Below are 16,931 nucleotides of genomic sequence, written 5' to 3'. Positions count from 1 at the left end.
GAGTGGGGAGCCTGACCCAGGATGTTTGGATGCTGGGAGAAGGCAATGCTACTTGGAGCTGATAGAAACCAGAAGTGAGATTCTGTGCTGGGCCTCTGACCGTATGTCGATAACTGTGATTTAAAACCCACAGCAAAGTCTCAGAGCCTGGGTCCACAGACTTGGGGTCATGCTATGGCACTAAAAACAGTAATGTGGACACTGGGCGCTGAAGCCTGGGGAGTGAGTTTCAGAGCCTATGTGTCAGCCCAAGCCCCAGCATCTACACTGCTGATTCTAGCACTGTTGTATGAGCCTGAGTCTGCAAAACTGGGTTTTAAATGGCAGTGTAGATGTACCCTAAGAGGTGACGCCCAGAACACCGAGCCCAGGGGGGCATAAGATGACTTTAAGCCACCTGTATAGCCTATTTAGACAGCTCAGTCTTAAATTACACAAGCCTCCTTGGCCTGCCCTGTGGGCTTTAGCACTGCCTGGAATCTTTGCAATGTACACTCCCTGTAGCAGCCCTACTGAGAGGCCCTTGGGAGCCAGCCTTATGGCTGTCCTGCAGGGTGCCTGGACTGGGAGAATCCTATCCTGGCTGGATACAGGGCTTTTAAAATCTCTTTATATCACTCTGTCCCTTTTACATTGTGTAGAAAGCCTGGAGCAGGGTTGAGGATCCCTCTTGGCTGCCAGGGCTGGGCTCACTACTTGCCCTTCTGGGGTCTATATTAGTCCCTCGCAAAAGAAAGAGGAGTATGTTTCTTTATGATCTGGGCCTTGCGTCATCTTTCTGTTAAGGAGGAGAGTGGGGAGGAAAACAGCCTTGTGCCCAAGTGAACATTTAAACATGAAAACACTCAGTCGTTTGCTTTTTTCCAAATTGGCTTAAAATGTTTTTATTTTGCTGGTGATTTTTTCCTTTGCAGAGCTCAAATGAGAGTTATGAGTTTACCTAGTCACTTGCTATAAATATGCATGTTAAGCAATGAGATTCTTCTGTGAGTCTGATTAGCAGGTATTTGTATTGCCCTCGCACCTAAGTCCCCAGTAAGACTGAGGCCTCATTGGAAGAAGTAATTTTTCTGGGTAAGGAGAAGTGGTAGGTGATATGTTACTTGCATAGGTGTGACTATGCTAATGAGATACTACTTTGTAGGATTGCTGCACTTTCCAGCTGAGTAACTCAGGGCTTGGCTACACTTGAAACTCCAAAGCGCTGCCACGGCAGCGCTTTGAAGTGTGAGTGTGGTCGCGGCGCCAGTGCTGGGAGAGAGCTCTCCCAGCACTGCAGTAACTCCACTCCCTCAATGGGGATTAGCTTGCAGCGCTGGGAGCCGTGCTCCCAGTGCTGCGGTACTGTTTACACTGGCACTTTACAGCACTGTATCTTGCAGCGCTCGGAGGGGTGTTTTTTTCACACCCCTGAGCGAGAAAGTTGCAGCGCTGTAAAACGCCAGTGTAGCCAAGGCCTCAGTCCCTAAACATCAGTCAAACTTCACAGCCCCTAAGAGGTAGCTAAATACTTCCAGCTAGAAGGTTCTACTGTAGGGCAAAGTGCTTTGTTTTAATTGTATTTACTTATTTATTACTGGTTACCAAATGGAAAAGCTCCAATCCTTTTGCTGGATAAATGAGCTTGGGTTTGAAAGCTAGGAAGGACAAACCCCACTGGGTTGTGGTTTTTGATCTCCCTGCCCTTTCCTATAGGCAGGCATTCCCACCCGTACACTCTCAGCAGTGGTTCTCGGCAGGGCCGGCTCTAGGTTTTTTGCCGCCCCAAGCAACAACAAAAAAGCGCAACTGCCGAAGAAAAAAGAAAACCACCCGGAATGCTGCCTCTGGAATTGTGCTGCCCCAAGCACCTGATTGGTTTGCTGGTGCCTAGAGCTGGTCCTGTTTCTTGGCAAAGCAATGAGTGGAGCCAGGGCACAGCTCTGTGGCAAGGAAGAGGAATGTCCATTTCATAATCCCATCATGCATTCCGATTCTTGTGGTTTGGCAGGACCTTGGCTTACAAAGAAGGCAAAATTTGTCTGGAAGTTTGCTAATCCCAAAGGATGTGGCCCTTCATAAACAACCTGTATTACAAATTTAGTTCCTAACCCTTCCTGGAATGAAAGTGGCTGTGAGAAGAGAAAGTTGTGAGTTTTTCATGTGCCCCTCTCCTGAAGTCTTTAGTTACTTTAGGGGGTGATGTGGATGTGAATTTTTTTTCTCTCTCTCTTGCTTTCAGATGCTTTCCCTGTCTTCCTAGCTTCCTACTGCCAGTTGGTATCTTCATTCCCTCTTGGTGGAATCTAATCTGAACTCCTTCCCCTTCTTATCATGTGGAGCAAATAAATGAACATGCTATTCTAAGGATGGAGCACAGGAGATCCCTATAAAATCACAGAATCCTAGAATATCAGAGTTGGAAGGGACCTCAGAAGGTCATCTAGTCCAACCCCTTGCTCAGAGCAGGACCAATCCCCAACTAAATCATCCCAGCCAGGGCTTTGTCAAGCCTGGCCTTAAAAACCTCTAAGGAAGGTGTCATGGTATAATTCCCCACTCTGAACCTTAGCATCCAAAAGATGGGGTACTAAATGAATTCCTCTAAGCTCAATTACCAGCTTAGTACTTGTAGCGCTGCCACCAACCAGGAATTCCAGTGCCTGGTACACTCTGGTCCCCCCAAAACCTTGCCCAGGGAACCCCAAGACCTAGACCCTCTGGATCTTAACACCAGGAAAGTAAACCCTTTCCCCCCATTGCCTCTCCCAGGTTTCCCCTCCCTGGGTTACCCTGGAAGATCACTGTGATTCAAACTCCTTGAATCTTAAAACAGAGAGGAAAATTCACCTTCCCCCCTCCTTCTCTCTCCCCCTCCCAAACTCTCCCTGAGAGAGAAAGTAATCCTGACACAGAGAGAAAATTAACCTTCCTCTCCCCCTTCCCTCCTTTCTCCCCACCAATTCCCTGGTGGATCCAGACCCCGTCCCCTGGGGTCTCACCAGAATAAAAAAACAATCAGGTTCTTAAACAAGAAAAGCTTTTAATTAAAGAAAGAAAAAACAGTAAAAATTATCTTTCTAAATTTAAGATGGAATATGTTATAGGGTCTTTCAGCTATAGACACTGGGAATACCCTCCAAGCCTAAGTATACAAGTACAAATTAAAATCTTTTCAGCAAAATACAAATTTGAACTCCTTCCAGCCAAATACACATTTGCAAATAAAGAAAACAAACATAAGCCTAGCTCGCCTTATCTGCCTAATACTTACTATTTTGAATCTATAAGAGCCTGTATCAGAGAGATTGGAGAGAAACCTGGTTGCACCTCTGGTCCCTCTGAGCCCCCAGAGTGAACAACAACCAAAAACTAACAGCACACACAAAAACTTTCCTCCCTCAAGATTTGAAAGTATCCTGTCCCCTGACTGGTCCTCTGGTCAGGTGACAGCCAGGCTCACTGAACTTGTTAACCCTTTACAGTTAAAAGAGACATGAAGTACTCCTGCTCTATTAACCCTTAACTATCTGTTTATGGCAGAAGGAGATTCCACCACCTCCCTAGGTAACCCATTCCAGTGCTTCACCACCCTCCTAGGAGGGGTAAGAAAAAGCAGCTTATTTCATTTGCCTTGGGCTGCTGCTCCCAAAGCCAGCCGTCTAGTCAGCGTTCAGCTCTTCAGAGCACTTTAACACACCGATTTGAGCTGAGGGTGTATTTGCAGTCTGTGTTTGGAGGAGAGCATGTGTGGGTTGGTGGGACTGAAAGTGAGTTTAGCTATGTTAGTGCCAAGTTACGAACACTAGATGGTGCTGTGGGGTTACAAAAATACCGTAACGGTCTGTGACATCAAAGCAGTCTACCAACATCACAATGGGCTGGAGCTGGTGATGTGAATACTGGGGCTGGGGAATAGACAGATATTGGGGCTAGAGCCTGATCTTAGCTACTCTGGGTTTACCACTGGTCTGAGGTCAGAATCTGGCCCGTTATTCCTATGAAAAGCCCCTTTCAGATCATTTTTCCTACGACTGGCATGGGCTGTGGGGGACACAGCTGTAAATCTGTGCTCTGCCTGATTCAGAGCAGTGTTTTACATCCCAGATCACTGAACCCAGCAGGGCAGAGACTTGCAGCTGGATTCCCCACATCCCTGTCCAGTGGGCTATAGAGTGTGAGAGAATGTCTCTCCGCCAGAAACCTTCCCAGGTGAAAAGTTCATCAAAGCTGATATATCTCCTCAAAATATGCCAGCGTCAACATAAAGTAATTTGGTTGAAAATGTTCCAACCAGCTCTGCTTGAAACTTATGATTCGTCCGTGATGAGGGCATTCAGATACCACTTAACCTTCACCGTGCCTACACATTGATTCTGCTCACATTTGTGTTGAAGGCAACATGGTTACACCTTGTGCCACACACTGCATTAGCGCTTGCAGCAGCAGGGCCTTTGGAAATATTAACAGCTTTTAACCTGCTGTAATGCAGGATCACATATGCTGCATTACTGGTGGCACAGAGAGAGGGGTTGCCGTTTGCTGGACATCAGCATATCTATATCCAGTCACGGACTGGCTAGATGAACAATGACATCTATCCACAAAGTAAGATGTAGCAGAGTTCTATCCAATTTAGGCCTTCGGCTTCTAGTAGGGAGCTACATACCTGACCACCTGCTTCTGCAATACCGTTAGGGCTTCCCTCTTCTTAAACAAATACCAGATCACTCCCCACAGCTATATGGTTTATTCTGTATGCTTCCTTCTACCTATTTCTCACATACAATGCTATTTTTTTAAACAAGGGCTTCTACATGAAGTTCTAATTCTTCTATATGTGTAAGAATGAAAATGCCCATGGTATAAATACACCTGAACATCAGGTGCATTTCCTTGAATGCTGGGATATTCAGGTGCCTGATATGGATAAGTCAGAACCAGAACATCAGATCCAAACTTTCCTTTAGATAAATTTATGGTACGGCCAGATTTAGCAGCATGGGCTCTGTAAAGGACTCAACCAGGCTGTCCTCTGATGGAAATTATGATTCAGATGCAAACTTTTCAGCTTCAGCCTCTGCACAGGCTCGAAAAGTCAGGAAGCAGCAACTTAACAAAACCCAAATCCAATCCACCACCAAGTCAATGGGAGTTTTGCCTACTTGACTGGGCCCAAAATTTATATTATTTGTTTATTTTACAGTCAGCACACATGTCTCTGGGCATTGCCTGAGCTTTGCACATTGGTGGAATCTAAAGTACATAGTGAAATATGTGTTTTTTAAGTTGCATAAAGAGAGATGCTGTGTGTCAGGGACTCAGGGTAGGGAGCACTAGGCCTTTTAAAAGAAGGTGGTGGGCAAACAGAGCACTGTGCCTTTATATTCTTCAGATTTAGTGGCTTCTTAAGGACTATAACTGACTCTATTTCCACAGCATCCATCGCCGCCCCTCTAAGAAATAAGGGGCTTGCTGATTAGGCTGAGAAACAGTAACTCGTCCTCACTACTGACCCTGCCTGCCATGCCATTGCATTGTCCGAGAGCTCGGGTTACCCAAGAGGTCCGTAAACAGTGTCTAAAATAATTGCGCAGTTGTCACCACTGCAAAGGGGGACTATTTTAAAACACTGGCTTAGTCCGAAGGGCCAAGGGGATTCAAGCCAGGCCCAGCTGTCCGAGCCCGATGCAAACGGAGGCTTCAAAGTGCCTCAGCGCCAGCCTGTCCTGGCCAGGAGAGCTGGGAGGAGGGGGCGGCGCGGGAAGAGGAGGGAGAGGGAGCCTACATGCTAATGGTGTTTTGACGTATTGTTTCAAGAACAATTCCTGGGGCTCGGGAGAGTTAGGAAGCAGCTGTTAGGAACCCGCTGGAGGATGATGGAGGAGAAGGCGGGGGGCTGCTGATTAACAGGAGGGCTAATGTCTTATCACATGATAGTCTCCCACTCCTTAAATTGTTTAATAGAAGGGCAGACATACTACTGTCAGCTGAGCTGCTTTGAAGGTGGAGAAGGTGGAAGTGGACGCACAGAGCAGGGGGTGGAGGTGCCCCAAGCCAGGCAAGCGAGGGGAGGCAGGCCAGGGGGAGCAAGCCATGAAGAGCATGGGACAAGATTCAGTGTGCAAGACTCTGTAAAGGGTCCTGACAGAGAGCATCACAGTCCCCAAAAGCTGAGGAGACAGCAGCTGGAGAAGAGGGAGCAGCCAGGCTGAGAAGGCAGGAAAGTGCCCGAAAAGAGATGCACAGCTCTCACCCCAGCCAGGTTTTGGGGCATGTCACTCAGCTTTATTCTGCTTTTCTCTCCTACTGCCTGAAGCCTGCATTTCAATGGGATGTGTTATTCTTAATTGCCTCTTTAAAACCTTGCTGTAAGGTTGGCCTTGAGTAGCCATTATCTGACTGATGGATGAACATGCAGTTTTGTATCCTGGTCTTGAAATATTTAGCAAGTGGGCAGACCACTGTTCCTGCTAGGACATAGCACTCTGTTTACAGGTTATATGTTATAAGATAGGGCCACAGCTGTAAAGTGACTTGGTATCCTTGGGTTGCCAGGTGCTAGGTACATGTGATAAAACCAGCTGTACTCTCAATTAGATTCATGCAATCCCAACAAAGGCAACTGAGTTGTAAGGATCTAAGAGTAGAATTTGACCCCAAGTAATTTATTAACCTTACAGCAGATTCTAAACATACACTGAAATAGACCCTTTGCTTTGGGGAGAAAAATCCTGAATTTTTTTGTTTACTGAAAACCCAGTTTCTGGTAAATAAAAAAATTATTGACATTAATTTGGGGAGGAAAAGCTCAGTAAAATTGTCACTAAAATGTTGAAAAATATTTAACATTCAAAAAATTTCCAATAGCTTAACTTGGTTTTTTCCTGACATTTCAGGCTCCCTTGTATGTCTGAAAGGAGTGTGACAGGTCAGAGAGTGAATTGACCAGTGCTGGATGTGTGACGTCTTCTTATCTGGCCAGTTCAGAGTACGTGGGACCAATCCCTTCATTTGAGCCTTGAGACTATCACATCTTTTCCGGTGGACCTGCCATGTACAGCATGAGAGAACTGTTTCCTCTTGTCCCTCATTCCAACCCAACAGTGGCTAACACCTGCTGCGTCAGAAGAAGAAGAGGAAAAAATAACGCTAATGCCTCTAGTTAATTGTACGTTGGAGGCAGAGTGAAATTCTGGTCCCATTGAAGTCAATGACAAAGCTCCCACTGACTTCAGTGGGGCCAGGATTTTACTTCAAGCCAATAAATTCCATGGCAGTGTGATGGGGTGTGTTCCGCACACTAGCCCTGCCACAGCTGAGTTAGGCCAGGTGGGCCCAATCAGCTAAGTAGGCTGCAAGCAGGGGAGCCTGAGGCTACTAGCAAGCCACTGATTCGAAACAGGCTCACCTGTGCAAGAACAGGTAGGGGCTGTTGCTGGGAAAGACTGCAGGGAAGTAGGCTGCAGTGGCTCCCTGGGTGGGTTACCAGATGTCCCGATTTCATAGGGACCCAAGCCAATATTTGGGGCTTTTTCTTAAATAGGCTCTTATTATCTCCCACCCCCTGCCCCAATTTTTCACACTTGCTGTCTGGTCACCCTAGTGAAGGGAGTTGGAGGTTGGCAAACCCAGAGAGGCTGGGAGCCGCCAGCGATGTAGCAAGAAGCTCAGGGAGCCAGCAGCAAGGGGTAGGACTGCGGCTGCTTGTTATAGGGTCCCTGGGCTGGAACCCAGTATAGAGGACGGGCCTGGATTCCCCTACCAACCACTGGGGAGTAGCAAAGGCACTGGAGTTGACAGCAGGTCTGGAAAGACAGTAAATTCCCCACAAGGGGAGGACTTAGTGACCTGGCCAGAGGGCCAAACCATGAAGAGAAAACTGCAGCTCCAGGACTGAGCAGGACAGCAGAGCAAGACAAGATGGGGGAAGACACCCAGTCAAGCAGAACTAATTCCGAAGATGGCTAGCAGGAGTTGCTGCAAGTGGTGAGTGTGCCTCGTGTGCCCCATGACAGGCAGTAGTTGTGTTTCACCAACCTTTCCTCACGCATCCATGAGCATTATCCTCTCCTGGGTCAGGCTGAAGAGAGGTCACTGAAGACCTGCATACATCTCCATAGATAGGCACATCATGTGGTCGCTGTCACCTCTGTGCAAAGAGGATGTTGAATGTCAGCCTGGCAGCACTTTACTTCACTTTGCAGAGGTATGCAGGGCAGGATCAGGCCCTGAGTCTTAGCTTTGATTGGAAGGAGAAGAGAAAAGCTCAGTAGGCGCAGTTCACCCCTAATAATCATAATGTTTAATGTCTCATTTCTGAGACTTAGCAAGCACAGTGATAGCACAATCATGTCTCTGCTAGAGCTGCTGCTACAGACTATTAGCTATTAAGAGGTGATTTTTTAAAATGCTTCCTTCTCTGTAAGATCTGATCCTTAAAAAGCGCCAGTGTTTGCTGGATCCTACTGGGACGGAGAACTCAACCATTATTTATGTTCAAGGGCCAATCCAGTCCCTTCTGCCTGGCCTGAGGAGTTGGTTTGGGTACTTAGGAGAGGAATCCTTCCTCCTTAGGACGCAAATTCACACCCAGCACTCCTGTGCCCTGCAGAGGTCAGCTTTATGCTTCCCATGTGGCTCCCGCTAGCCCTCCCTGGCTCCTCAAGCAGCAGAACAGCAGCGGTTCCTCTGAATAGGGACCTTCTGCAGCCATGGAGAAAAAAGTTGGATTTTCTCCTTTATGGATTAAGATCTAATTCTGAGCCCAGTGATGAGATCCACCAAGACTTGAAGCTGGTGAGTTTTCAGGACAGACACCTGCTGCCTCTACCTGCTCTATATCTCCTGGATCCCTTGCCAGGACAGTGCTTCCTGGCCTTTAGCTCCAACTAGCTGGTGCATTTGATGTTTCCCAGTAAGATCGTCCCTTTGGCGACTGAGGGAACACAAGTCGCTCTGTACTGCAGTGACCAAAAACTCCTCCCAGGGTGAAATCTCAATAAAGGAGGGTGTTAATCTTCACCAGCAAAAAGCTGACAGCTGCTCCTTGGGCCGCAGACTGAGGGGCTGATCCCTAATAGCAGCCAGGATGATGGATGTAGCTTTTGAAGTTGTTCCTGCATTCCTTTCCTTCCATGTATGTCTCTAAAACCCATTTGCCGGGGGGTGGGGGGAGGGAGCGGGACCTTTCAGTTGGCACTTGATGGTACCATAACCAGGTAGAGGGCAAGCAGTAGAAATAAGAAGCATTTCTGGCTTCCTTCACTAATATACACACTGAGAACAGCTGGAATTGGGCATCTCATCCTACTACAACAGCCCCCTTCAGGCTGAACGATTCCAGAGCGCTCTATCAATTATGCATACAGGAAGCATCCTCCTCACTCCACACCCACCACCGAAAAGCAGTCACTTCTGGAGCAGAATGGAGAAGCAAGTTAGCCGTACACTGTGTTATGTCTCTGGTTTTAGAGTGCTCCTTCAGGGCTAGCCTACCATGTGGCCATCCTTCTTTTAGGGAATTTGCAAACCGCTTTGGATAAAACAAAAGCCAAACTGAAGCGCTGTAAAAACAAACTGAACTCAAATCTTTGCTTTCTGAGGGCTTTGCTGTGCATGTTTTCCTTCCCGCGCAAACTGGTTTTCACCAGGGCTATAAACAAATACCACAAGCATAGGCTGATCTGGCTACATTCGCATCCTGGCTCAAACAAGGACTTAGCAGAAGTGTGTCCCCCCCAAAGCCTGTTTTGGATGTTTAGCCAACTCTCTAAGGTTTTCCCACCAGCTGGTTAAAGCCCCCTGCTCTCACTTTTAAGTGCAACATACCCTGGTTTACTGCTGAAGGCCCTTTTTCTCCTCATTAACTCATCCCTAGCAAGACTGCCTTGCTCAAGGCACCCTCTGTGCTTCTCATTCATTAGCACCAATCAACAGCCAGATCTCAGCCAACCCGTTGTAGATTCTGCGGTCATGATGGTAGGCGATGACCCGTTGGTGAGAAGTGACAGCTTGACTGGGTCAGGCTCACAGAAGCACCGCAAATAGCAAGAGAAAGAAACTCTTGTTGGGATTAAAAGGCTAAGCGAGGACATGGGAAGTACACAGGAAGAAAGTAGGGGCTCCGTTTGAGGAACTTTCCCTGTGAAGAACATTTCAAAATCATGGACGGCCAGTGACCCAGCTGTTGGGGGAGGCCGCAGTGCCCCCAGGCCTGATGTGCCAGATGGCCACTCCCAGCCCCGGAGCACCGGCTGGCTGCCCCCAAGAGGAAATATCCCTTCCCCTCACCCCCCAAAAATGCTTGTGTTAAAGGAGGAAAATTTCACCCACAAAAGCTTATGCTCCAATACATCTGTTCGTCTATAAGGTGCCACAGGACTCTTTGTCACTTTTTATCAAATTCTTAGTTTTTTTAAATTTAGTTTTTTCCAAATTCTTATTGTCCTCTCCAATATTAATCCAGTGTGATCACCTATGATTGTAGTAACAATACTTAGTAGCAGCATTAATTTGTCCACTGTGGTTCCATGGCTTTACAGAGCCCATTCACACTTCCCTACAGTTTCCACATGTGGCTGTCATTAGCTGAAAGTCCAGCAAGCTGTATATCTTTTTAGACAATGTCTTTTCCACCTTTGGGATGGACTTTAAAAGATCTCACCCTCCTTTGCTAGAGTAGACCCATCTAGGCAACTAGTGCAGTGCACTTGAATTGTATCCGGCAGCTAAGTGTTACTACCATGGGTCTGAGTTCTACAGGCTGGCAGCACAGCATCAGGAGTGAATGTAGCTAGGGGAGGGACTCATTGGAAGAGGACAGCACACCACTGGAAGGAGACATCCTTAGGAAAGTCTCACTCAGCCCATGGAAGCCCCCTACAGACATGTTCTCTTGGGCTCTGATCACCTCCTCCTGTGAAGATGACCTGGACATGTAAGAAGAAAGAGAAAGTGAACCCACAGAGTTTTACTTCACTAGCTTTCATGGTAAGAGTTTAACTGGAGAGAAAGACTAAAGGGCCTTTATCAAGTTAGCAGCACATTGCCTCAAGCTACCAATTTGCTGCATTACTATGGGCAGATTTGCAGGTGAAGTAGATATGAGAGGGGAAGGAAAGTTGAGAGCCAAGGATGATTCTTAACTACAGAAAGCAGAAGAAAAGTCAGTGGTAAGGAAGGAGACAATTGTTCTTGATCAGAGTCCTTTTGCCCTATACACTCTCTTAAAGACATTTAACAGAAGGAAGTTGAAATGAAGCCACAAACTTCTTTGATCAAGACTAGCAGAGAAGATGGACTCAGAGGAGTTATTAAAGGTTTCCAAACTACAATGCAATGGATCATCTCTGTCTAAGTGGCAGATAGATGTGAAGGTTGAAGTCAGGGAACCAAGAGAAAAGGTAGATCATTGAGAGTACAAGGCAGAACAAGTAACCTGGTGAGATACCCTTGGAGCAAGCGAGAACCTAGTGCAGAGAGACCGCTTTGATAGGGAAGCGTGGAACTATGCAAGAAGGAACTAGAATGTTTCCATTGCTACAGAAGCTGGCTGATAGAAAGCAATAATTCCATAGCAAAAATGAAGGAAAGCAGTGAATGAGCCATCAGCTGTAGAGAGAAAGTATCCATTAACTTCCTGCTCAAAATTTAAAGAGACACACACAACACAGAAGTCAAGCTGCAACATTGTTTAATTCAATATGGACAAATTCTATTCTCAGTGACTCTGGTTTAAGTCCAAAGCAACTGCCCTAGTTCCAGATTCACGTGTGTAACTGAGAAATTGGCTGATTTGACAGAGTGTAAGAGCAGGCTTTGGCCCTACCGGAACAAATTAATCACTGGAGTAACTCCATTGACTTCAGTGGATTAACACAGGGGGAATGAATTTAGCTAAACAATGTCGGTAAGGGAGATAGAGTATCAAAACCATCTGCAACTATTTGGAGTGTATAAACACCAAGGAAGGAGCCAGGGTTAATGAGGAGTAATGGGATGAAGTTATGCACAGGGAATTGTAGGCCAGTCATCAGAGCAGGTTTCCTAATGAGGAGATCTGTTAGGCAGTGGTATAATCCCCCAAGGGATCCGATTATTATTGTAATTAATTAATTATTTGTATAACAATAGTGACAACTCAGATCAGGGCCGCATGGTGCTAGGCGTTGTACAGATAGTAAAAGAGAGCCCCTATCCTAAAGAGCTTCCACTATAAATAGACAAAGAAATGAAATGACCTGCCCAAATTCACCCAGCAAGTCAGCGTCAGAGCTGGGAATAGAACACAGGCTTCCTGAGCAGTGATCCATCCACTTGACAACACTGGATGCCTGGGAGCCCCTGTTTAAAATAGGGTAGGTCAAAGCAGTGAAGACCCCACACAGTAGTGTGAATGTAGGTAGGGGAGGGACTTATTGTAAGGTGACAGGACATCATTGGATGGAGACATCCTTAGGAAAGTCTCACTCAGCCCATGGGAGCCCCCTACAGACATATTCACTTGGACTCTGACCTCCACCTCCTCCTGTCAAGATACCCTGGACGTGTAAGAGGAAAGAGAAAGTGAACCCACAGTTTCACTTCACTAGCTTTCATGGTAAGAGTTTAACTGGAGAGAAATACCAAAGGCCCTTTATCAAGTTAGCAGCACATTGCCTCCAGCCACCATTTTGTTGCATTACTATGGGCAGATTTGGAGGTGAAGCAGATGTGAGAGAGGAGGAAAAGTCCTGCATTGGTCAGGCATCTACTAGGTGGTCTCTAACATCCCAGAATTAATGAAACTAATGAACTCTTCATGACACATACTTACCATTTTTTGACCAGCTCTACCTAGGACCAGATGACTTTAAATTAAGAGTGGAGGCCTTTCTGGAAGATGCTTTAGCCGAACACAAGTTATTGGGCTCAATACAGAGGGGAAATTCTCTGGCCTGTGTTATACAGAAGGACAGAGTGGATGAGCTAACGGTGCCTTCTGACCTTAAAACATCTGACTGAATCTATGACTTCCCTGGCTGAGCCTAGACAGAGCAGTGACAGTACTTCAGGACCACAGAGAGCCAGCAGCTCTGTCCGTCCCTTTTGAAAATACCCATGGTTTAACTCTTCCTCCTCCCCAAGCAGCCATGGCTGAAGGGCCTTCTCTTCAGGAATGGCTATGAGCAACGTTTCTATAGCTGAGCTGGTCATCTTCCTTGATCCTAGAGCAGTCTGTTACTGCACAACCCTAGTCAGGTGCTTGTGCGGCTGCACGCAAAGATTGACTTGCAGTGCGAATTAGACACAAGTGCCTCAGTCACTTCTGGAAAATGAGACCTGGCTTCTAAAGGCTTGTCTATATGGGATGTTAGTGCATGGCAAGCCTGCATGTGAATCTACAACACACCAGCTTGCTGCATAGTAATGCCTCATGTACACAAGCCTTCAGTCACACAGGCCCTTTTGAAAACTTTACCAGTCAGTGGGGTTTACTATGGATTCACACGGACACAACTCAGAGAGGGCTGAAACGGGGATGAGCAAGTGTAGATTGTTGCCTGAAATGGGGGCATCTTCAAATCAATTTTAGCAATGATTTTTAATAACAATGGGCCAGATTCTGCTCTCTCTACACCTGGTGTGAATCCAGAGCACCACTAATGAAGTCAGTGAGTAAAATTTTCAAAAGCATGTAAGTCATTTAAGCACTTTTGAAAATGTTATCTAGTAGAGTTACCCTGGTGGAAGTGAGATGGGAATATGAGCCCTTGTCTTTCACGGTTATGCGTCTTTCCAGGAACATGGCGTATACTATAAATAAGAAACCCCTTTACGTCTGTAGGCTGATATTGTCAAAGCCTTATGGGCGATTTACAGGCTTGTTTCCCATTCATTTGAGTGGGCCTCAAAATCCTTTAGGCATCTCTGATAATCTCAGCTGTAATTCTTTCAGTCTTTTGCCTAAAGAGAAACGCATTGGTTTTCCTTCCCCTCCCACTTTCCCTTTTCAAGGCTTTTCCTCTGATTTTAAGTATCACTGGATCCCGCTTGGGGAACAGAAAGTAAGCAAAGCCCAAGGCAGGGTACTAGACTAGGAGGTGGTCACCAGGAGCTTTGGAATGTGTGTGTGTTTGGAGTGGAAGGTGGGGATATACATGCCTGCTAAAGACAAAGTGATCTTCCAATTACTTACAAGCGAGAGGTTCTCTGAATATTTTTGTGCTTTGCAGAGGTCACAGAGAGTTGAGTACTCAGTAACTCAGCTTGCCAGGTGAAGCCCTGCACAGCAAGCCTGGGAGCTATCCCCAGCATGCGACAGAGTGGCGTCAGCTGACTCTGTCTGATCTGATTCCTGCTCTCCCATCAGCAAATGCCACAAACTTGGCATGAGTGAGTTTTGCTTTATTTTAATTGCACACAGAGGAGCAGGACGTGTTGGAAAGTGGGATAGGAGAGGAGGTGGTGGGGGATGCTTCAAATAGGCCGTGGTGCTATCAGGCCCTGCGGAGGGCAATGAAATGGGATCTGCAGCATGGCTACCGTACCATCTATGGACTTTGTTCACCTGGCTCCACAAACCGTGTCCAGGGGTATTTTGAAAATGCTGCCTGGAGACTTGGAATCAGTCAGGGATCAGGGTCTCTCTTAGGGGCAGGGTTAAGGGACTGGGGTAGGGGCCTGTTTCCCATTGTTTTGCTGTGAAAAGTAACCTTAACGGTTCTGCAGTCAGAAAGGGCATGTACTCAGGACAACCCCAACTCGCGTGTATCATTGCAGCGTGGGACTCTGTCTCTACAGGAGATGTCTTCTTCTTCTCACACAAAGCAGGGGCAGAACTACAGGAGACTGTCTCAGAGTTCAGATCCAGATCTGAAATGCTCCCAGACATTTGGATGGGAGGGGTTGGATCTGGACTTCAGTCCATCTTTATTCTCACATAGTTTGGGTATCCCATACTTTGTATCTTCATGTTGCATCTGCTGACCTGCCTTCTGAAAATTTCTTCTTTTTAGCTGGTAATTAGAGAAAAGATTAACCAAATCAGACAAGTTAAGAATAATCCAAAGATCATCCAAAATTCAAGCCAAAAACCCTCTTCCAGCTTCCCCCTCCCCCGCACATTTTGCTCCCTACTACTCCCCTTCCCCAAATTTGAAAAGGTCTGGATAATTTATTTTTCCTCTGCTTGCCTCTGCAACAACAGCTTCTCTTGGGCATCAGACTCACAAGATCAGGAGAGGCAGTTCGTGCTGCATCTGGCTCAACAGAGAGCAGGACATACAGGAAGGAAATCTCATGAGAGAGCCTATTCTCTTGACAGTTCCAGTGAGTGTTAGCCCAGAGATGAATTATCACCTGGGTAGCAAGGTGACTGAGCACTTTATGGGTTAGACAGTCAGACCAGTGCTGTGTCATAGGCTTGTGCTATCTTTGTCTGTTGTATGCACCTATTGTCTCTTGTCTTGGACTGTTATCTTGTAATAAAGGCTCCTTATCTTTTAGCACCCTCTTGTGGTGGGGCAGGGAGCTACACCAGTCTGCTTTTGTCCTCCCTTATGCCATCATACCCAGCTCTGCTTTGCCAAGTCCATGTAAAGGACAGACCTCTCTGGCCCCCTCTTGACCTGGTCCTCAATAGTCTGTCTCTTCTAGGGTAATGGGGAAGCTTTAGGGGCTAATCAGCTCGAGTTCTCCAGGGTTAATGAGAGTCTTCTCTAAGAACCCACTGGCTGGAGTATGTAGGGGAACTCAGGTCCACCCATGAGACTGGGTTCCAGCTCACGGCTCTTGTTTGGGCAGCCAGAACCAGTGTTTCTCCATTCCTTGCTGTTCCTTGAGCTACTTCCTACCTCTCTGTAGTCTCCCCAGCTTCTTCTCCTTTCCCCTTCCTTTGCTGGGTTGACTGGCTTGGCAGCTTTTCACCAGCCTGCTGGAGGGATCCTCAACGTGAAGTCCCTCAGTCTCTCTGGCAGCTGCCTCGCCCTCCTGCCTTGCACCCCTTTTATCCTCACTGCTGCTGTGGGGTTGCCAATCGACTCTGGCTGAGCATCCAGGCATCTGCTTTGTTAGTCCTTTGGCCGCCGAGCCAGCAAGGGGTATGTAGACCCCAGGACAGATCTCTTTGGGGCAGGGACCATCTTTTAGTTCTGTGTTTGCTCAGCACCTAGCACAATGGAGCCCTGATCCAAGACATGGGACCCTACGGGCTACCATAATACAAAATAAATAACAACAACAAAGAGATCCGAAATGTTGGGTACTTTTCTGGACTCATTTGCTGAACCGTCTGAGGTTCATTCATTGCAGCAAGGGAGATTTAGATTGGATATTAGGAAAATCTTTCAACTGGAACATGTTAGCTAGGGAGTTTGTGGAATCCCCATCCTTGGAAGTTTTTAGGAACTGATTAGACAAACACCTGTCAGGGATGCTCTAGGCATACTTGGTGCTGCCTCAGAATGGGCAGGATGGAAGAGATAACTTCTTGAGGTCTCTTCCAATCCTGCATCTTTATGATTACGTTGTTCACATTTTCTCTCTGAACCATCACTTCACACCTAGGTTGCAGTTGTTCCAATACTGCATCTCTTTAGCCTCCCACCTATTGCCAGCAGCATACCCCAGCCTGGCAGCTTTGTACCTACATCTCAAACGCATCCCATCTCTGCGGACTAGCCCTAATTCAACCAGCACAGGAGACCAGCCACTCGTCCATGCATTTCTTATGCCTCAGAGTAAGCCAAAAAACATTAGGCACTATATTTAACCCTCAACCTCAAAAAAATATGTTGCCCTGGATAGCCTGACCGGAGCTGGGGATTGTCACCTTTCACAACATCCAGTAATTGTTTACCTCATAGCTATAAATAAACAGGGGAGGCATTTTTTTCATTTGCTTGTAACATTTCAGTTCGAGCTTTTTAAAGTCATGCACCAAGACTGACTCCTCGTCGTCAGTATGACGC

The sequence above is a fragment of the Gopherus flavomarginatus genome, chromosome 13 (assembly GCF_025201925.1).
Source record: "Gopherus flavomarginatus isolate rGopFla2 chromosome 13, rGopFla2.mat.asm, whole genome shotgun sequence".
Lineage (NCBI taxonomy): Eukaryota > Metazoa > Chordata > Testudines > Testudinidae > Gopherus > Gopherus flavomarginatus.
Note: the sequence above shows the minus strand (reverse complement) of the source record.